Consider the following 23,179-nt stretch of genomic DNA (forward strand, 5'->3'; position numbering starts at 1 on the left):
CTGCAAGAAACAGAAAAGCTTAAGGTTTTGATAGTAGGTGATTTTTAGCTTTCCACATTTTGACTGGGACTCCCATACTGTATAAAAGGACTAGATGGGAAAGAGTTTGTCAACTGTGTTCAGGAAAGTTTCCTTAACCTGTACATAGAAGTCCCAATGAGAGAGTGTGCAATTCTTAGCCTCCTATTAGGGAATATGATGGCAGGTTACTGAAGTTTGCGTATGGGAACGTTTTGCCTCGAGTGATCATAATGCCATTAGCTTCTAGGTAATTATGAAAAAGGCTAGATCTGGTCCTCATGTTGAGATTCTAAATTGGAGAAAGGCCATCTGTGGTATTAGAAAGGATCTGGCAGGTGTGGATTGGCTGTTTTCTCACAAAGGTGCTCTTGCTAAATGGGAGGCCTTCACAAATAAAATTGAGTACAAAGCTTATATGTGCCTGTCAGAATAAAAGGTAGGGATAACATGTAGGGAACCTTGGTTTTCAGGAGATTCAGGACCTGCTTAAGGAAAAAAGGATTGCAGGTATAGGCAGGTAGGAACAAACAAGGTGCTTTTGGAGTATAAGAAATACAAGAGAACACGCAAGAAAGATATCAGGAGGGCTTCAAGAAGGCGTGAGGTTGCTCTAGCAGACAAGTTTAAGGAGAATCTTGAGGTTCTACAGATACTGGTCCTCTGGAAGATTGGAATCTAAGTGTTGAGCCAAATGGGATGAGGAAGATTTTTTTGCATCAGTATTTACCTGAGAGACTGGCACAAAGTCTATAGAAGTGAGGCAAAGCAGCAGTGAGGTTGTGGATCCTATACAAATTACAGAAGAGGAGGTGTTGGCTGGATAAATTCCCAAGGCTGGACAAGGTACTCTCGCAGACCAGGAGAGGCAAGTGCAGAAATGGCAATGGCCCTAGCAGAGATATTTAAGTCATCTTTAGTGACAGGTGAGGTAGCATAGGATTAGAGGATAGCTTATGTTGTTCTGCTGTTTAAGAAAGGCTCTAAGAACAAACAAGGAAATTATAGGCCAGTAAGCCTGACATGAATAGTGTGAATGTTATTGGAATGTAGTCAAAGGGACCAGATATGAGTATTTGGATATAGAAGGACTGATTAAGAATAGTCAGCATGGTTTTGTGCATGGTAGCGCAAACACAAGGAAATCTGCAGATGCTGGAAATTCAAGCAACACACACACAAAATGCTGGTGGAACGCAGCAGGCCAGGCAGCATCTACAGGAAGAAGTACAGTCGACATTTCAGGCTGAGACCCTTCATCAGGACGAAGGGTCTCGACCCGAAATGCTGACTGTACTTCCTATAGACGCTTCCTGGCCTGCTGCATTCCACCAGCATTTTGTTTGTGCATGGTAGGTCATGTCTAACCAATTTTAGAGTTTTTTAAAGAAGTAACCAGAAAGTTGTTGAAGGCAAGGCATCAGATGTTGTCTGCATGGACTTCAGCAGCGGATTTGCCAAGATCCTGCAAGGGAGGGTGGTTGAGAAGTTTTAATCACTTGGCATTGAAGATGAGATGGTAAATTGGATTAGACATTGGTTTTGTGGGAGAAGCCAGAGAGTGGTAATAAATGGTTGCCTCTCTGACTGGAGAACTGTGACGAGTGGAGTGCCACAGGATTCAGTGCTGGGGCCTTTGCTGTTTGTCATCTATATCAATAATAAAGATGATGATATCGTTAACTGGATTAGCAAATTTGGTGATGACAACAAGATTGGGGGTGCAGTGGATAGCGAGAAGGACTTCCAAAGCTTGCAGTCGGATCTGGACTGGCTGGAAAAATGGGTGGATAAATGGCAGATAGAATTTAATGCAGACAAGAGGTGAGGTGTTGCACTTCAGCAGGACCAACCAGGGTAGGTCTTGTGCAGTGAGCGGTAAGGCACTGAGGATGCATACAACAAAGGGATCTGGAAATAAATCTGGAAACAGGTCAATAATTTATTGAAAGTGGTGGCACAGGTAGATAGGATCATAAAGCAAGCTCCTAGCACGTTGGCAGTCTTAGATTAAAGTGTTGATGTGGGAGTTGGAATGTTATGCTGAAAATGTATAAGACACTGGTGGGCCTAATTTGAAGTATTTGGGTGCAGTTTTGGTCACCTACCTATTGGAAAGATGTACAGTTGAAGTCAGAAGTTTACATACACTTAGGCTGAAGTCATTAAAACTCATTGTTTAACCACTCCACAGATTTCATATTAGCAAACTATAGTTTTGGCAAGATGTTGAGGACATCTGCTTCGTGCATGACACGAGTAATTTTTCCAACAATTGTTTACAGACAGATTATTTCACTTTTAATTGACTATATCACAATTTCAGTGAGTCAGAAGTTTACATACAAGATCAAAAGAAATTAGCCAAGACTTCAAGGAAAAAAATTGTGGACCTCCACAAGTCTGGTTCATCCTTGGGAGCAATAGTACAAACAATAGTATTCAAGTATAAACACCAGGGGACCAGGCAGCCATCGTACTGCTCAGGAAGGAGATGTATTCTGTCTCCTGGAGATGAAAGTACTTTGGCACGAAAAATGCAAATCAATCCCAGAACAGCAGCAAAGGACCTTGTGAAGAGTCTGTAGGAAATAGGTAAACAAGTATTTATATCTACAGTAAAACAAGTCCTATATCGACATAACCTGAAAGGCTGCTCAGCAAGGAAGAAGCAACTGCTCCAAAAACACCGGACTACAGTTTGCAAGTGCACATGGGGTCAAGGATCTTACTTTTTGGAGAAACGTCCTCTGGTCTGATGTGCAAAGCTTGTGTAAGCCAACCTAAAACATTTGACCCAAGTTAAACAATTCAAAGATATTGCTACCAAATACTAACAAAGTGTACGTAAACTTCTAACCCACAGAAAATGTGTTAAAATAAATAAAAGCTGATGTAAATCATTCTCTCTACTATTATTCTGACATTTCACATTCTTAAAATAAAGTAGTGATCCTAACTGACTTAAGACCGGGAATGTTTTCTAGGATTAAATGTCAGGAATTGTGAAAAACTGAGTTTAAATGTATTTGGCTAAGGTGTATGGAAACTTCTGACTTCAACTGTAAATAAGATAGAAAGAGTACAGAATACAAAGCTGTTGTCAGATCTGAAGAACCTGAGTTATAAGTAAAGATTGTATAGGTTAAGACTTTATCTCCTGGAACATAACAGAGATTCAACAGTGGCTGGATGGGAGATGCCAGAGAGTAGTGATGGATAACTGTTTGTCAGGTTGGAGGCCGGTGACTAATGGGGTGCTTCAGGGATCTGTACTGGGTCTAATGTTTGTCATATACATTAATGATCTGGATGATGCGGTGGTATATTGGATTAGTAAGTATGCAGATGATACTAATGTAGGTGGCGTTGTGGATAATGAAGTACTTTTTCAAAGTTTGCAGAGAGATTTAGGCCAGTTAGAAATGTGGACTGAATGAGGGCAGATGGAGTTTAATGCTGATAAGTGAGAGGTGCTACATTTTGGTAGGAATAATCCAAATAGGACATCCATGGTAAATGGTAGGGCATTGAAGAATGCAGTAGAACAGAGTGATCTAGGAATAATGGTGCATAGTTCCCTGAAGGTGGGATCTCATGTGGATAGGGTGGTGAAGAAAGCTTTTGGTATGTTAGCCTTTATAAATCAGAGCATTGAGTATAGGAGTTGGGATGTAATGTTAAAATTGTACAGGGCATTGGTAAGGCAGAATTTGGAGTATTGTGTACAGTTCTGGTCACTGAATTATAGGAAAGATGTCAACAAAATAGAGTACAGAGAACATTTACTAGAATGTTACCTGGTTTCAGCATCCAAGTTACAGGGAAAGATTGAACAAGTTAGGTCTTTATTCTTTGGAGCGTAGAAGGTTGAGGGGGGACTTGATAGAGGTATTTAAAATTGAGGGGGATAGATAGAGTTGACGTGGATAGGCTTTTTCCATTGAGAATAGGGGAGATTCAAACAAGAGGACATGAGTTGAGAGTTAAGGGGCAAAAGTTTAAGGGTAACATGAGGGAGAACAACTTTACTCAGAGTGGTAGCTGTGTGGAATGAGCTTCCAGTAGAAGTGGTAGAGGCAGGTTCAGTATTGTCATTTATTTTTTAAAAAAATAAAAAATTGGGTAAGTATACGGACGGGAATGGAGGTTTATGGGCTGAGTGCGGGTCAGTGGGACTAGGTGAGAGTAAGTGTTCGGCATGGACTAGAAGGGCTGAGACGGCCTGTTTCCGTGCTGTAATTATATGGTTATATGATTTAAAGAGGTATACAAGATGATGAGAGGTATAGATAGGGTAAATATAAAGTTTTTTTTTCCCCTGAAGTTGAGTGAAATTATAACCGGAGTTCATGAGTTAAGAGTGAAAAGTGAAGTGTTTGAGGGGAACATGAAAGGACACTTCTTCACTCAGAGGGTGGTGAGAGTGTGGAACGAACTGCCAGCAAAAGTGGTGGATGCAATTATTATTTTAATGTTTAAGAGAAATTTGAATAGGTACATGGATGGAAGGGGTATGGAGGACTATGGTCTGAGTGCAGTTTTTGGGACTAGGCAGTTTAAATGAGTTAATGTGAACTAGATGGGCTGAATGGCCTGCTACTGCTGTTTTCTATGACTCTCTGACTCTAGTGTGAAGATTAATCTTGCTTGGCAATGTTCTTGTGAGACTCGATGAGACACTTTTTTAAAGCTGCTTTCATGAGCCAAGTTTTTTTGTAATTGATGCATAAATTATAGCTGATAGCTTTGGACTAAATTAAACAACCATCAATATCTTTCTTTCAAAAAGATACATGCTATTAATATATGCAACACACACAAAATGCTGGTGGAATGCAGCAGGCCAGGCAGCATCTATAGGGAGAAGCATGGTCGATGTTTCCTCAGGACGTTAAGGGTCTCAGCCCTTGACATCGACAGTGCTTCTCCCTATAGATGCTGCCTGGCCTGCTGTGTTCCACCAGCATTTTGTGTGTGTTGCTTGAATTTCCAGTATCTGCAGATTTCCTTGTGTTTGCTATTAATATATTCTTACTCAGATATGCATTGAAAGGTACTTAAAATACTATAGGTTAGTTGAATGTTGAAAGCAGATATTGAATATTGAAGAAGTAGCAAAGTACATCTCTTTAGCAGTCAAGGATGAGTTTCAGGAAACTCAATTCATAACACTGCATAATAACAATCAACAAAGTTAAATTGGAAGAGATTTCAAGATGCTATGTTGTCATCAGTGCAAATCATAAGAAAAATATAATGTTTTGGAAGTTCAAAACTCTTAGCAATGTTTCCATTTTAGGTCACAAAAAAGTAGATGTTAAAAAGTTGCACAAAAAATGCTAGAAGAACTCAGCAGGCCAGGCAGCATCTATGGAGAGGACAAGCAGTCCCCTGACTGAAACATTGACTGTTTGATCCCCTTCACATATGCTATCTGACATGTTGAGTTCCTCCAGTGTCTGTGTTAATCTGGATTTCCAGAATCTCTTTCAATGTTAAAAGTGTTGATGGAAATGCAGAGACAAATCTCAAGGCTGCATTTATATTCTGAGAAGTGGTGATCAATAATGATTTAGAATTGTGTAAAGAAACGAGGAGAAATAAAATGGAGCTGTTTGTGGAATTGGAGCTCTGTGGCCAACAGAAAGCGTCACCAGTTTCATTAAGCTGAATAACTTCTCTCTGACTCTGTGTTCACAATATATTCTCTCTTGAACTGTCATATCTCTCTTCAAAAGACATCTAAAGCAATTGGCAAAAAATCTCACCCACAGAGTTTACATATTATAATATTTTTTGTTGTCTTCTATTCAGAAGCCGCTCCTTCCTCATTGGTAATTTACATCTCTTGATTTGCTTTTTCAGAAAATCCTGTTGAACTTCCTCACTGGGAATTTGTATGTTTTGATGTGAAAAGTTAAATGGAACACCTGAGACTTTAAAGCAGCCCATCACTCACTACTCAAAATTTTAGTTTTTTATCATTTTGACAGTGCTCTCAGAATCACAATTCAGAATATTTAAACTGAATTGATGAAATGGTGTTGTTGAAAATGCTTCTTCCTTTATTAGCACTGATGACTCGCACAACTATGGATCACATACTTAGAAAACCATTTGAATTGACTATTGCTGCAAAAGTGAGAGCACCATGTTTTTATTGGTGCATTTAATATTTGTTTCAGCATTCAGAAATAACTGAGTACAAAATGAAATATCATTTAGAAATTGCTTAATAATGAGCACGTTGAATGGCAACTTTGGAAAATAGTCCCTAAACCCACTGAAGAAATGGTTGGGAGGGAATCAGTGGAAATAAGTCAAAGATATCAACTTATTATATTCTCTCATACCTACTGATTCTGAGTTTTTTAAAGAAACGTGGAAAGAACAATGGTGGTAAGGCATGCTCTCTTCTCACTTAAGTCCCTTATCACAGGTTCAGGAACAGTTTTTATCCTACACCCATCAGGCTTCTGAACCTTCATGGATAACTTCACTCACCTCAACATTGAACTGTCTCCACAACCTGTATAGACTCGCTTTCAAGGACTCTACAATTCATATTCTCAGTATTTTTTTTTACTTTTTTACTTATTATTGGCATGGTTTGTCTTTTGCACATAGGATGTTTGACAAACTTGATTGTGGTTATCTTCCAGTTTTGAGAGTTGGACTGTGCAATCAAAGCAATCAAGATTTGAATAGCTCAGCAGAAAGCTGTTGATTGGACAATCGAGGTCAGGTGACCAAGCAGTTTGAAAAGCTCAAACAAATAGAGGGTTACCTCAAGCGGAGCAGCCTGTGGAAAGCAGCCGGTGAAGGAGTAGAGATTTGAGGCTTTGACTCGAAGAGGTGGAGGACGAGCTTCACTCCAAGTGAGGTAAGGCCGGTTAAGTTCCTTTCAAAGGAGAAAGTTTCAAAAGTTGAGGTAAGTATTGAGTAGGTCATGGCAGCTGAGATCTGCCCCGTGGTTTGTTCAAACTGCAGCATGTGGGAAATCAGGGATACTCCCAGTGTCCCTGACGACTGTGTGTGCAGGAAGTGTGTCCAACTGCAGTTTCTGGCAGACCGCATTGAGCGTCTGGAGCTGCGATTGGATTCATACTGGAGCATCCGCGATGCAGAGAAAGTCATGAATAGCACGTTTAGTGAGTTGGCCACACCGCAGGTAAAGGCTACACAGGCAGAAAGGGAAGGGGTGGCCACTAGACAGCGTAGCAGTAGGCAGGTAGTGCAGGAGTCCCCTGGGGTCATCTCCCTCCTAAATAGATGCACTGTTTTGGATACTGTTGGGGGAGATGTCTCATCAGGGAAAGGCAGCAGAAGCCGAGTTCATTGCACCATGGGTGGCTCTGCGGCACAGGAGGGAAGGGAAAGGAATGGGAGAGCTATAGTGATAGGGGATTCGATTGTAAGGGGAATAGATAGGCGTTTCTGTGGCCACAAACAAAACTCCAGGATGGTATGTTGCCTCCCTGGTGCAAGGGTCAAGGATGTCTCTGAGCGGCTGCAGGACATTCTGGAATGGGAGGGTGAACAGCCAGTAGTCGTAGTGCACATAGGTACCAACGATATAGGTAAAAAACGGGATGAGGTCCTACAAGGTGAATTTAGGGAGTTGGATGATAAACTAAAGTAGGACCACAAAGATAATAATCTCTGGATTACTACCAGTGCCACATGCTAGTCAGAGCAGAAATAGGAGGATATTTCAGATGAATACGTGGCTTGAAAAATGGTGCAAGGGGGAGGGATTCAAATTTCTGGGGCATTGGAACCAGTTCTGGGGGAGGTGGGACCGGTATAAACAGGACGGTCTGCACCTGGGCTGGACTGGAACCAATGTCCTAGCGGGAGTGTTTGCTACTGCTGTTCAGGAGGCTTTAAACTAATGTGGCAGGGGGATGGGAACAAGTGCAGAGAGACAGAGGGGTGTAAAATGAGGGTAGAAGCAAAAAGTAGTAAGGTGAAAAGTAAAAGTGGCAGGCAAATCCAGGGCAAAAAGCAAAAAGAGCCACTTTTCAACATAATTGTATAAGGGCTAAGAGTGTTGTAAAAACAAGCCTGAAGGCTTTGTGTGTCAATGCGAGGAGCATTCTTAACAAGGTGGTTGAATTGAATGTGCAGATAGTTACTAATGAATATGATATAGTTGGGATCCCAGAGACATGGCTCCAGGGTGACCAAGGATGGGAGCTCAACATCCAGGGATATTCAATATTCAGGAGGGATAGACAGGAAAAAAGAGGTGGGGTAGCATTGCTGGTTAGAGAGGAGATTAATGCAATAGAAAGGAAGGACATTAGCCTGGAGGATGTGGAATCAATATGGCTAGAGCTGCAAAACATTAAGGGGCAGAAAATGCTGGTGGGAGTTGTGTACAGGCCACCTAACAGTAGTAGTGAGGTTGGGGGTGGCATTAAACAGGAGATTAGACATGTGTACAATAAAGGAACAGTAGTTATAATGGGTGACTTCAATCTACATATAGATTGGGTGAACCAAATTGGTAAGGGTGCTGAGGAAGAGGAATTCTTGGAATGTATGCGGGATGGTTTTCTGAACCAGCATGTCGAGGAACCAGCTAGAGAGCAGGCCATTCTAGATTGGGTATTGAGCAATGAGGAAGGGTTAGTTAGCAATCTTGTCGTGCAAGGCCCCTTGGGTAAGAGTGACCATAATATGGTGGAATTCTTCATTAAGATGGATAGTGACATAGTTAATTCAGAAACAAAGGTTCTGAACGTAAAGAAGGGTAACTTTGAAGGTATGAGACGTGAATTAGCTAAGATAGACTGGCAAATGATACTTAAAGGGTTGACGGTGGATATGCAATGGCAAGCATTTAAAGATCACATGGATGAACTACAACAATTGTTCATCCCAGTTTGGCAAAAGAATAAACCAGGGAAGGTAGTGCACCCGTGGTTGACAAGGGAAATTAGGGATAGTATCAAGTCCAAAGAAGAAACATATAAATTAGCAAAAAGAAGTGGCACATCTGAGGACTGGGAGAAATTCAGAGATCAGCAGAGGGCGACAAATGGCTTAATTAGGAAAGGGAAAAAAGATTGAGAGAAAGCTGGCAGGGAACATAAAAACTGACTAAAAGCTTTTATAGATACATGAAAAGAAAAAGATTAGTCAAGACAAATGTAGGTCCTTTATAGTCAAACAGGTGAATTGATCATAGGGGACAAAGACATGGCAGACCAATTGAATAACTACTTTGGTTCTGTCTTCACTAAGGAGGACATAAATAATCTTCCGGAAATAGTAAGGGACCGAGGGTCTAGTGAGATGGAGGAACTGAGGGAAATACATGTTAGTAGGGAAGTGGTGTTAGGTAAATTGAAGGGATTAAAGGCAGATAAATCCCCAGGGCCAGATGGTCTGCATCCCAAAATGCTTAAGGAAGTAGCTCAAGAAATAGTGGATGCATTAGTGATAATTTTTCAAAACTCCTTAGATTCTGGATTAGTTCCTGAGGATTGGAGGGTGGCTAATGTAACCCCACTTTTTAAAAAAGGAGGGAGAGAGAAACCAGGGAATTATAGACCGGTTAGTCTGACATCGGTGGTGGGGAAAATGCTAGAGTTGGTTATCAAAGATGTGATAACAGCACATTTGGAAAGAGGTGAAATTATCGGACAAAGCATGGATTTGTGAAAGGAAAATCATGTCTGACGAATTTTACAGAATTTTTTGAAGATGTAACTAGTAGAGTGGATAGGGGAGAGCCAGTGGATGTGGTATATTTAGATTTTCAAAAGGCTTTTGACAAGGTCCCACACAGGAGATTAGTGTGCAAACTTAAAGCACACGGTATTGGGGGTATGGTATTGATGTGGATAGAGAATTGGTTGGCAGATAGGAAACAGAGTGGGAGTAAATGGGACCTTTTCAGAATGGCAGGCAGTGACTAGTGGGGTACCGCAAGGCTCAGTGCTGGGACCCCAGTTGTTTACAATATATATTAATGATTTAGACGAGGGAATTAAATGCAGCATGTCCAAGTTTGCGGATGACACAAAGCTAGGCGGCGGTGTTAGCTGTGAGGAGGATGCTGGGTGACTTGGATAGGTTAGGTGAGTGGGCAAATTCATGGCAGATGCAATTTAATGTGGATAAATGTGAGGTTACAGGAGCAGGGAGGTTCTATTGCAGTTGTACAAGGCCATGGTGAGACCGCACCTAGAATATTGTGTGCAGTTTTGGTCCCCTAATCTGAGGAAAGACATTCTTGCCATAGAGGGAGTACAGAGAAGGTTCACCAGATTGATTCCTGGGATGGCAGGACTTTCATATGAAGAAAGACTGGATCGACTAGGCTTATACTCACTGGAATTTAGAAGATTGAGGGGGTGATCTTATTGAAACTTATAAAATTCTAAAGGGATTGGACAGGCTAGATGCAGGAAGATTGTTTCTGATGTTGGGGAAGTCCAGAATGAGGGGTCACAGTTTGAGGATAAAGGGGAAGCCTTTTAGGACCGAGATGAGGAAAAACTTCTTCACACAGAGTGGTGAATCTGTGGAATTCTCTGCCACAGGAAACAGTTGAGGCCAGTTCATTCTCTATATTTAAGAGGAAGTTAGATATGGCCCTTGTGGCTAAAGGGATCAGGGGGTATGGAGGGAAAGCAGGTACAGGGTTCTGAGTTGGATGAACAGCCATGATCATACTGAATGGCGGTGCAGGCTTGAAGGGCCGAATGGCCTACTCCTGCACCTATTTTCTATGTTTCTATGTAAATGCCTGTAAGAAAATGAATCTCAAGGTGACATACAGTACAAGTACTTTGATAATAAATTTACTTTCAGCTTTGAACTCTGTTAGACTATAGCTGTTTGCATTCATTAGAACAGGGATTCCCAATTTTTTTTATGCTGTGAACACCTACCATTAACTGAGGGGTCTGTGAACCACAGGTTGGGAGCTGCTACAGTAGAGTATGGAAGGTAAAATCTTTACAGTAAGCAAATAAGCTAATCCATAAGACCATAAGAATTATGCCACTTGGTCCTTTGAGTTTTTTCTGCTAGTCAGTCATGGCTGATTTCTTTTAACCCCTTTCTCCTGTCCTATAACCCTTAACCCCCTTGCCAATCAAGATCCTATCCAACTTCTGCCTTGCATGCACAAAATGACTTGGCCTGAGTAGCCTTCTGTGTCAATGAATTCCACATATTTACCAACTTCTGACTGAAGAAGTTCGCCCTCAGGAAATCCTGACTACATCCATACAAGGTCAATTCTCATCGACATTAAAATAATAAGTTGGGGGTGGGGAAATAAACGGTCTATCCACGGCTACTACAACAAGCCTTGTTGGCACTAATAGGAATCCATAAGATTTAAGTGGACTGGTTGTTTAATGTTAAGGTTCAGTTATTTTCTTTGCTCACATTACAATGTAATCACACAATAAATATTTCTAGTGAGTATCATGTAGGAAGGTGATCAACATTAAATGTTAGCTCTGCATCCTTATATTTGTTCTAAATAAAGGACTTTCTTCCCCAGTTTAGTTAATCTGTGAATGGAAGGAAATAATTGGTAATATCCATCCTCACAGAGGTACTGTAACTCCAAACTAATCAATTTAAATGCTTCCAGGTTGAAAGAAATGAAAATTGTATCTAGACAAGTAGCGATCAACAAGATGCTTGTTAAAAGTACTGTGATACAGTATTCTCACCGATATAGGTACCAAATGTTATTTTGTTCAGCATCCAAATAAGTTGTATGTTGTATTTTGTTGAATAGTGGGACAAGAGACCAAAATCATTCCAGAGGTTTAATGCCAAAGTGATGTTTCTTTCTCATAGCCATGTCTTAAAGAACTATTTATCATCCCTGCAGAAGGGTTCTGTCAGATATGAAATAAAGTGATTTTGAATGGGAGGGTTTAGACTGGTCTTTAAGCCAAGTAACATACAGAACTCTGTAGGAACTCAACAAGTCAGGCAACACCTATGGAAGGAAATAAATGGTCAATGTTTCAGGCTGCAATGCCTTGTGATGACTGGAAAGAAAAGAGGCAGAAATCAAAATAAGACAGTGGGAGAAGAGAAAGAAGTACAAACTGACAGATGGCAGGTGAGAGAGGAAGGTGGGTGGATGGGGATGAAGTAAGAAGCCAGGAAGTGATAGATGGAAGAGGTAAAGAGCTGAAGAAGGAATATAATAGGAAAAGGCAGTCGACCATTGCATAAAAGGAAAGCGGGGGGGGAGGGGGGAAATCTCTTTATTTCCCTCCATTGATGCTGCCTGGTCATCTGAGTTCCTCCAGCATTGTATGCGTCTTGATGAAGGACCTTGGCCCAAAATATCGACTGTTAACTCTTTTTCATATGTGCTGCCTGACCTTCTGAGTTCCTCCAGAATTTTCTGTGTTGCTTGGATTTCCAGCATCTACAGATGGGTGTTGCTCAAGACTTGCCAAATCTCTGTTTAAGCCAATCAAGTTGCTTCATTTGTTCAAGCTGAAATCTAGATTTCCCTCCAAGTATATTCCTGAGTATAGTGCTCACAAGAAAATAATCACTTAATGCTTAAAAATTTCATTGTTCAATACCTTGATCCAGATCTTTAATCAGACCCATTTTGTCCTATCCACTACATCTCTGGATCGAAATATTGTTGGGGTGAAGCACATTTTACCAGAAATGCATAAAGAACTGAAGGGTTATGTTATTATAACAAAAAAATTGTATCTATATTTTTATAAGGAGAGAGCCAGAGTGTTCTGTTTGCAGTGTTCAGACTTGATTGGGTTCCTGTGAAGGTGTTATTTCCAGTGGGGAACAGATCAGGAATAATAACCTCAACAATATTTAGACCACTTAGGAAGGAAATCAGGAAGCAGTTTTTCTATCATGCAAACTGTTTCTCCAAAAGCGTATCAATGGAGCAGTAAATGAAGCTCTCGAGCTTATCAGTTTGATTTTATTTATCGATAAATGAAGCTCGATGGATCCCGCCATTGGAAGGGGTTTGTGCTTTCTTCCCGTGACTGCGTGGGTTTCCTCGGTGTTCCAGTTTGCACCCACAGTCCAAAAGAATGAAAGGAATGACAGTTAATAGATTAATTAGTCATTGTAAAATGTCCTGTGATTAGACTAGGATTAAATCAGGGATTGCTTGGCTGGCACAGCTCAAAGGGTTGGAAGGGCCTATTTTACATTGTATCTCTATAAGTAAATAGATTAACTACAGATCACTCTTGAACTAATTGAATAATGGTGATATAAAATGAATAGCCTACTCTAATTGTACATTCCACCTGGACAACATTGTTGAACCTTACTTCAGTGTATTTTTTGATGATTTTCTAAAATTGCATTGTACTGTATGTGCCTCAAGTTTAATGAAATCCTTAGCAAGATGGCATTCTACTTTAATGTTGACTTGCACGTCACTGCAATATTTGATTTCTGTTTTATATCATATACTACCAGCATTATTACAATTTAGTTCTTTCTTTGAAGCAAGTCATGTCTCTAATTTAATGCACTGGTTACATTAGCCTAGTAGTTATGCTACATATAAATCCCACCTATCATTATCTCTGAAAATAAATTCAATACATCCAATAAATGTTGTCCTAGCACCAACCAAGCTGGTTTTACTTAGAAATTCAAATCCAAATAGTATAAATGTTTTCTTCTGTGTTTAACTGATATAGGCACGTCAGACATTTCCTTCTATCTGCGACTGTGATGCATTTGGGCTCTTTGGAGTAGGGAATAAAGTATGATTTCTTTCTGTTCTTCCAAGAACATAAAAAAACTGCATCAATATCCTAATTCCTCTTACAAATGCACTGTAAACTGAACTTAAATAATATTTGTAGAATTTCAGAACAACTTGAAATTAAGCTTGCAAGTTCAATTTAATGGTCAAAAGACATGCTCATACAGAATCGGGTTATGAAATATCAGATCTTGTATTTCAGCAGGTTTGCTTCTGGTCTGTGTAACATTGCAAAGACATTGAAACTGTTTCGCATTCTCTCTCAAAGAGAAGCCTGGATAGAATCCTTGCCTTTATTGAATAGCTGACAGAGCGGTATATTGCAGATCATCCCTAATAATGGCAGATAAGTTACCAAGCTCTGCCTACACGATGATATTCTCTGGGAATTGTTGCAACTTGGTCAGACGGGCTGTGTTAATGAGTGGACCTGACTTTTCCTGTCCTGATACCCATCTATTAATGGGAGACTTAGTCATAGTTCAGTGCTGATTCACTGACATGCTTACTCACACCAGTTTTCAAATGATGACTTAAATATGTGTAAAACAGGAAACTTCTCATTGTGACTTCCTCCAAATGTCATCTGATGAGCAAATCACTGCCACAAAACTCACGCTTTATTTTGGCCTTCCTGTCAAAGTTTAAATTTCAAAGTAGAGTTCAAAGTAAATTTATTATCAAAATTAACATATGCTACCTTGGGTAGCCTACAAGCTGATTGCATGAACCTCGATTTCTCTAATTTATGATACTTTACCCCCCCTTTTTTAATTCTCCACCAATTCTGACTCCCCTCTTATTCCTTCTGTTCTCCTCACCTGCTTGTCAGCTACCTCTGGTGACACTCCTCCTTTGTTTTCTCCCCTCTCCTTTCAGATTACTTCTTCTTGAGCCCTTCCACCTATCACCATTCAGCTTCTCACTTCATCTCCCTTACCTTACTGATTTCTTCTATTATCTACCAGCCTGTGCTCGTGCTCCTTCCCCTCCCCTCCACACTGTTATTCTGGCTTCACTCACCACCTTTTCCTGTACTGATGAAAGGTTTTAGCCCAGAATATTGATTTCTTATTCCACTCCATAAATGAAATATGAGGGCAGACGAGCCAATAATATATAGTAGGACACCAAAAAGTTTTTCCATTATATAAAGAGCAAAAGGTAGGGGAGAATTGATATTGAACCACTGGAAAATGATGCTGGTGAGGTAGTGAAGGGAAAAAGAAATGGCAGATGAACTTCATGGTTACTTTGCATCTGTCTTCACTATGGAAGACAATCAGTGTGCCAGAGGTCTGAGTGACAGTGAACAGGAGTGAGTGCCACTGCTATTACACAGGAAAAAGTGCCAGGCAAACACAAAAGTCTTAAGGTGAATAAGTTACCTGGGCTAGATGCACTACATCCCAGAGTCCTGAGAGAGGTTGCTGAAGAGATAACCAATGCATTGGTCATGATCTTTCAAGAATCACTTGCTTCTGGTGTTGTCCCGGAGAACTGGAAAATTGCAAATGTCACTCTAGTATTTAAGAAGGGAGGAAAGCAACAGAAAGAAAATTATAGGCCAGTTAGCTTAACCTCAATGATTGGGAAAGTGTTGGAGTCCATTATTAATGGTGAGGCTTCAGGCTACTTGGAGACTAATGATAAAATAAGTCCAAGTCAGCATAGTTGCTATGAAGGGAAATCTTGCCTGATGAATCTGTTAGTTCTTCGAGGAAGTAACAAGCAGGGTGGACAAAGGAGAGGCAGTGGATGTCATTTGCTTGGATTTCCAGAAGGTGTTTGATAAGGTGCCACACATGAGGCTACTTAACAAAATGAAATCCTGTGGTATTATGGGAAAGATACTGGCATGGATAGAGGAATGGCTGATAGGCTAGAGGCAGTGAATGTGAATAAAAGGGGCCTTTTCTGGTTGGCTGCCAGTGACTAGTTGTGTTCCTCAGGGGTCAGTATTGGGACCACTGCTTTTCACATTGTTTGTCATTGCTTTAGATAATGGAATTGATGGTTTTGTGCTCAAGTTTACGGATGACACGAAGATAGGTGGAGGGGTAGGAGGTGCTGATGAAGCAATGCGATTGCAGCAGGACTTGGACAAATTGGAAGGATGGGCAAAAAAGTGACAGATGGAATATAGTGCTGAGTAATTTATGATAATGCATTTTCATAAAAGGAACAACAGTGCAGACTATCATCTAAATGGGGAGAAGATTCAAACATCAGAAGTGTAGAGGGACTTAGGAGTCCTCGTACAAGACTCCCAGAAGGTTAACTTACAGGTTGAGTCAGTAGTATAGAAGGAAATGTTGGCAGTTATTTGAAGGGGAATAGGAATGAAAAGCAGAGATAATTTTGAGCCTTTATAAGCCAATAATCAGGCCACACTTAGAGTATTGTCAACAGTTTTGGGTCCCATATCTCAAAAAAGGATGTGTTGTCATTGAAGAGAGTCCAGAGGAGGTTCACAAGGATTATGAAGGGGTTAACACATGAGAAGCGTCTGGCAGCTTTGGGCCTGTACTCACTGGAATTTAGAAAAATGTGTGGGGATCTCATTGAAACCTACCAAATGTTGAAAGGACTAGATTGGGTGGATGTGGAGAGGATGTTTCCTATAGTTGAGGGGGATCCAGAACAGTTTCCTGAACTGTCAAGGCATCTGAGGATATGGTGAGAAAGCAGGTGTATGGGGTTGAGTAGGATCTGGGGTCAGCCATGATGGAATGACAGTGCAGACTCGATGAGCTGAATTGGCTAATTCTGCTCCTATATCTTATGGTCTATGGTCTTACGCTACTGTCGGTGGTAATGGGGACCAAGCTCCCACTACCTATTAAATGCTCCCAATAGTATGCACCACAAATAGTCTCTGACAACCAAGACCAGCTCCCAGCCTTCACGTGTGACTTAGCCACTAAGCCCAGCTGAACCGTTTCTACTGACAGAAGGGCAAGGCGGGTTATTGGATCCTTAAAACCAGTTGCTTCGGGAAGATGGAGCTCATCAGTCATGGTTGGCAGCTCAACCAGGAGAAGGGAAAACTCTGATGTGAGATCTCTGCTGCCTTGTGGCTACACCCAGTCATGGGGAAGGCAGTGTTACAATGAGTTCAGAGCTGACTGGCAACTCTTGCTGCACTGTGGTGCCAAACTATATCTGTCACTGCCATTCCTTTGGGTTCATCAGATGTGTAGAGAGGGGGAGCTTGCTACGTGGGAAACAGCTTGCTCTCCGTATTGTGCTGCCCAGACTTGCACATCTAGACACAACATCCATGGTCAACCCTGACCAACTGAGTGTTCACTCATTCAGATGCTGCATGACCTGCTGAGCTCCTTCAGCACTGTGTATGTGTTACTACTTTGTGATTCATTATCATGCAGACATGTACAGCAAAGAAAGAAATGCATGAGAATTTTATGAAAAACTATACATATAAATGGGCAAAGACTGGCAAACAGCCAACTTGCAAATAAAAAAGAACTGAAAACATGAGTTGTAAAGAGTACTTGAAAGTGAGTCAGTACGTTATAGAATTAGTTCAGAGTTTGTGATTTAAGTAATCCACGTTGGTTTAGGAGCCTGATGGTTGAAGGGTAATAACTGTTCCTCAACCTGGTGGTGTGGTATCTCCTGCCCCATGGTACTAGTGAGAAGAGGACATGGTCTGGATGACCGGATCTTTCATGGTGGATGCTGCTTTTCTGTGTCATCACTTCATGTGACTAATGGGGAGGGCTTTGGCTGTGGAGAACTGGGCTGTATCCACAACTTTTTGTAGCCTTTTCCATTCCTGGGCATTGGTGTTGCCATGTCAGGCTCTAATACCCTCCACTGTGCATTGATAGAATTTTGTCAAAGATTTTGGTACAAGCTAAATCTACCAAAACTTCTAAGAAACTTATCTGCTGGTCCCAGGGCAGATCCTGGGATAAGATAGTGCCAAGAAATTTAAAGCTAGTGACCATCTCCACCTTCAGTCCCCTAAGTATCTCAGTTGTACAGCAGCTGATAGGAAAGCACTTCAGTGGGTCATCTCTAGCGCAGAGAAGATCATCAGGACACAGCTCCCAGCCCTGGAGGACACCTACAGCTTACGCTGCCTAAGGAAAGCTAAAAGCATCTGTAAGGACAATACACACACATGTAATCATCTGTTTGAACTTCTTCCATCTGGCAGATGTTATAAGATTTTTCATGCCCGCACTTCCAGACTGAAAAATAGCTTTTTCCCCAGAACTATAATTGCTCTGAACCAATTGATCAAGCATCATCCATAAATTTATTATATTGCTACTTTTAATACTGGCTGTCATGCATCTGAGTTGTGCTTTTGTACTGCTGGACATTGCTTGTACTGGCTGGTTACTTGATTTTATTTATTGTCTGTTTATTTGTTGTTTTATAGCATTGAGTACGAGAATTGCAAACTCATTTTCGCTGTATAGGTGCATAACAAATTGTACTATGCAATGACAATAAAGATATTTCATTTCATTTCATAATGAGGACTGAGGTTGTTGTTTTAGCGGCATCACTGAACCAGATTTTCACTTTTCTTCCTATATGCCAATTCGTCACCACTTTTGATATGACCAACAAGAGTACTGTCGTTAGTAAAGTTAACTATGAGACTGGAGCTGTACTAAGCCAGACAATCATAACTGTAAAGCAAGTAGAGCCGAGGGCTGAAGACACAGTCCTATGGTGCACTTGTATGGATGGAAATTGTGGTGGACATGTTGTTGCCAATCCATAATAACTGGTCTTCCAGTGAGGAAATTGTGTCCAGTAGCATAGGGAATTACGGAAGCTCATGTTTTGGACCTTGGTGATGAGTTTCAAGTTGATGATAGTGTTGAATGCTGAGCTGTAATCAATGAAGAGCATCCTGATCTAGGCATCTTCTTTGTCCAGGTGTTCCAGTGCCGATTGATAAGCCAATGAAATGGCATTTGCTGTTGACCTCTAATGATGGTAAGCAAATTGGAACCTGGTTACTCCTCAGGTAGAAACTAATATGCCTCATGATTAACCTCTCAAAGCACTTCATCACAGTACATGCAAGTGCTACTGGATGATTATAATTGAGGCAGGTTACCACATTCTTCTTGGTCACTGCTTTAATTAATGCCTGTTTGAAGCAGGTAGGTACTGCAGACTGCCAAAGGAAGAGTTTGGGGATGTCCGGAAATACTATATACAGCAAAACACACATAATCTGATATCCAGCTCCCTGGAAATTCTGAATGTTCATCACTTGGCATTATCCTGCTCACCTCACCCCCATCTCACCAGTGCCCAATGACCATGGTCACCTTCAAGTCAGATGTACATTTGTTCCTATTCTCTCTTTAAAATCATTAGACCTCCTGTTCTGGTATTCCTTCAACTGATCATGCCGCCATTTTTTTTGTGGTCACTTTAATCTTACTAGATTTACTCAAATCTATTATGATATAGTGAAATATCTTAAATGTTAATTTAAAGTGTGTCAGTTTACTAATAAGAGTGACAACCAATTGTCTGAAAAGTCTGCCTGTCCAAACCATCTTTCTGATCACACTACATTATCATAGTTTTCCTACAGGTCAGGAAATGTGGAGGATGACTGACCCAAAAGCAAAACAGCGGAGACAATTTAGCAGTAAAGAATATTTTACGAATAAAATGTAAAATAACAAGCCACAATGGACCACAAGACAAGAAAGAACAGATTCTTAACACAAGGCAACAAGTAACTGAAGGCTAGGAGCAACTGATTGAGTCTGGCTGGCTCAAAAGAAAGACAGTGGATTGCAGACAAGAGCCTGGTTTAAATAGGATGCAGATGATGAATTCTAAATGATTGGAAGGGATCTCCTATTAGTTGGGTGGAAACTGGGATGTCCTTGCCTGTGCAGGCCTAAGAGAACCCTCCCCTCCTATGGCAAGCACCCAGAGGCTCAGGGCAATCCAAATAGGTCCAGTGGAGCATCCCATTGAGAGATGGATCCAAGATGAAAATGGGTGGCACTCATGACCTCTCCCTTAGGCCATAACCTTCCCAGTCAACCAGGATGATGTGAATCCATCAATCGTGTACACTAGAACACCTTTCAGCATCCTAGATTCCAGAGGAGCAGGCTCAATTTGGCCAAGTGGTACGTAAAGAGTGAACTTGAGGCGGGATACATGAAATATATGTGTGGTCCTGAGGGATGGTGGCAGTTGAAAGTGGTAAGTGACTGGATTGGTGTGGTGGGTAATTTTTAAGGGACCAATGAACTGGGGCAAGAGCCTGTGGGAGATAGTGCAAAGGGTCAGATCATAGGTAGATAACCAGGCATGATCCCCAGGCTGGAGTTGACTGACTGGGCACTGATGGTGGTTAGCCTGGCAGTAGTAGGCATAGCTAGCAGCTAGAATGGCCTTCTGAACTCTCTTCCAAGCATTCTGGCAAATGGTGAACCAGGGCCTTGGCAGATGGGACCTCCACTGTTGGATCCTCCATGGGGAACAATGGGGCTTGATAGCTATGAAGCACTTAAAAGGGTGACATATGTCTGGCAAAAGAGGTATGTAGATTTTGGGGCAGTTTGGCCCAGAGCAGACATTCTTCCATGTAGAAGGGTTGGATGCAGCGAAGCATTACAGAAACTTCTCCACTTGCTGATTGGCTCTTTCTGATTGATTATTGGTCTGTGGAATTTAGCCAGAGGACAAACTCAATGAGGTGCAGAAGTGGGAGATGAATTGTGGGCCCTGGTCAGCCACAAGTGTCCTGAGCAAAATTGGGAAGGTGAACTACGTGTTGAAGAATCGGGTCCGCGGTTGAAGTTAAGGGACAGCAATGAAGTGGGCCACCTTGGAGAACTGGTCCTCCACTATCATGATCACTGTGGCCCCATTGGAATGTGGCAAATCAGTGAAATCTATGGTGATGTGGGAGCACAGGCATTAAGGGACTAGCAGGGGCCACTGGTTAGAGGAAATGGACTGGGCACATTGAGGGCAGGCAGCAATGAACTGACTTGCATCTGCAATACACCAGAACTGGCATCACATAAAATAGAGTCCATAATGCACCTGGATGGCTGGACAGGGGTTAGGAGTGCCTCAGAGTGCATAGCTGCTGCCACATACATGCAGTTGCCAGGTGTGTCAGTCAGAGAAGTCACATGCTGTAGAACCTTGAAGATCTGTTTCTCAAGATTCCTGGTGATTGAGGAGAGGATGTATAAGGATGGAATGATGGGCTGAGGGTTGATCGTGACTCAGTGAGTTAAACTGTCATGATAGAGCTTCATGGTCTTTGAGCAGAACTGGAAGGAGATGAAGTTGAATTGCTCAATGAAGAGGGCCCAGTGAGCCTTGTGTGTGTTGAGTTGGCAGGTCTATTGTGTGGACATGAGTTTCTGGTGGTCAGTCCAGATCAGAAAGGGCTTTCTTTGTGCTTTTCGTCACTCATTCCTCCAAAGCCCATGTAATGGTGAGCAGCTCCCTGTTTTCTGCTCCATAACGACGCTGTGTGGAGTTGAAGTTGTGTGAAAAGAAGGCACAATGGTATGTCCAGTCCTCACTGGAAAAGGATGGCTTTGGCCCCCATGTCAGGTGTGTTGAACTCTACCAAAAAAGGTCTGGAAGGGTTCAGTTGGCAGAGAACAGTTGAAGTGAAGAATCTCTTGAGCTCCTTGAAGGCACGATCATGGCTACAGACCAGATTATTTGTGAGGTAGGTGATTTGGTGAGGGAGGTGAAAAGAGTGGTGGTTTGACTGTAGTTCTTGTTAAAACTTGGTAAAAGTTGAGGAAGCCCAAGAAGCACTGCTCCTGTTTGAGGGAGCACAGTCGAGGCCATTCAATAATGGCATCACTTTCTCTGGATCCATGGTTATGCCTTGGGGTGAAAGGGTGTAACCCCCTGGGTCGCCTCAGGCTCGCTCAGCTCATCCTCATCTAGGGGGAGCAGCCTTCGGCCCCGCCGAATGAGGCCTTACTGTAGAGCTTTGGCAATATTGTCATTGATGGCTTGGGTCTCAGGAGTGCAGAGGAAGATCTGGTGGTTAATTCATAAGTCACCTGTCAATACGAAGGGCCAGATTGATGAGGCCTTTGGGGTTGCTGGGAATCTCCCACGTAGACAGCTCATCATTCAAGCACTCCAAGAGACTCTCATTCTAATAGGCCAGCTGCACTCCACCGTGAAGGTCCTGAATTCCATGATGCAATCCAGCACCAAGCATAAACCTTGATACAGGCAAAGTATCTGATCCACTTCCCTTCCACCTTTTGGATGGTCGAAAACCTGGCTCATCTCAGCAGTGAATTACTCATATCAGTTGTAAACGGTGGTTTTATCTTCCCAGTTAGCAGCAGCCCAGGTCACAGTTTGCCCAGTTAGGAGAGAGAGGTCAAAAGCAATCTTGGCTCAGTCTGTAGAACGCAGAGATGGCTGGATCTTGATGTTTAAGACACACTAGGACAGGAAGTTACTGAATCATACTGGGGATCTATTAAAGCATTAGAGAAGGAGGAGGCTGACTGGTGCAGGGCTACTGTATTAAGATAGAGAGCGAGTTGAGAGTAGCAAGCAGATGGTCAACGGGTTTTGTGTGCTCCTTTCGACAGATGACTTTGTTTAGGCAAACATACTCTGCTGTGTCAATCATGGGTTCACCCATCCTGTCAGGAAATGTGGAGGAGGCTTGATCCAAAAGCAGAGCAGCGGAGACGATTCAGCAAATATTTTACAAATAAACTGCAGAATAACAAGCCACAAGGGACCACAAAATAAGAGAGAACAGATAACACGACAAGGCAACAAAGTAACTGAAGACTGCAAGCAATGGTCGAGGCTGGCTGTTTCAAATGAGTGAACAAGGATTGTGGATGAGAACCTGGTTTAAATAGGCTGCGTTTGATGAGTTGGAAACCATTGGCAGGTGTCTCCTGCTTGCTGGGTGGAGACTGGAATGTGCCCGCCTGTGCAGGTCTGACACTACTGTAACTTTCATTGATTTGTATATCAACATTTCTAAAGTGCATTCAATTGATGAAACATGATTATGAATGCTACGAGAATGCAAGTAACATTTCCAAAATAACATTGAATGTTACCAATGGGGTTAATTATACAATGTTCAGAATCCTTCTTCGGTATTACAATACCACATGAGAATTCAGCACAAGTGAGAACTTGATTTATTTGCTTCCCTTTCTGGCAGAGTATGCTAAGGATGGGTCAAGTGGTATTATAGTCTGTAAACTCTCCTAGATCCATAAAGCTGTTCTCAGGAGCACAGAGTTTAAATACTTTAGAACCAAACTAGTCCATCCAGAAAAATCAAACATTTCCAAATATGCAACTCTGTGACTTTAGTTTCTTTGGTAACATAGTCTTTGTTAA

Source organism: Hemitrygon akajei, chromosome 7 (assembly GCF_048418815.1).
Source record: "Hemitrygon akajei chromosome 7, sHemAka1.3, whole genome shotgun sequence".
NCBI lineage: Eukaryota > Metazoa > Chordata > Chondrichthyes > Myliobatiformes > Dasyatidae > Hemitrygon > Hemitrygon akajei.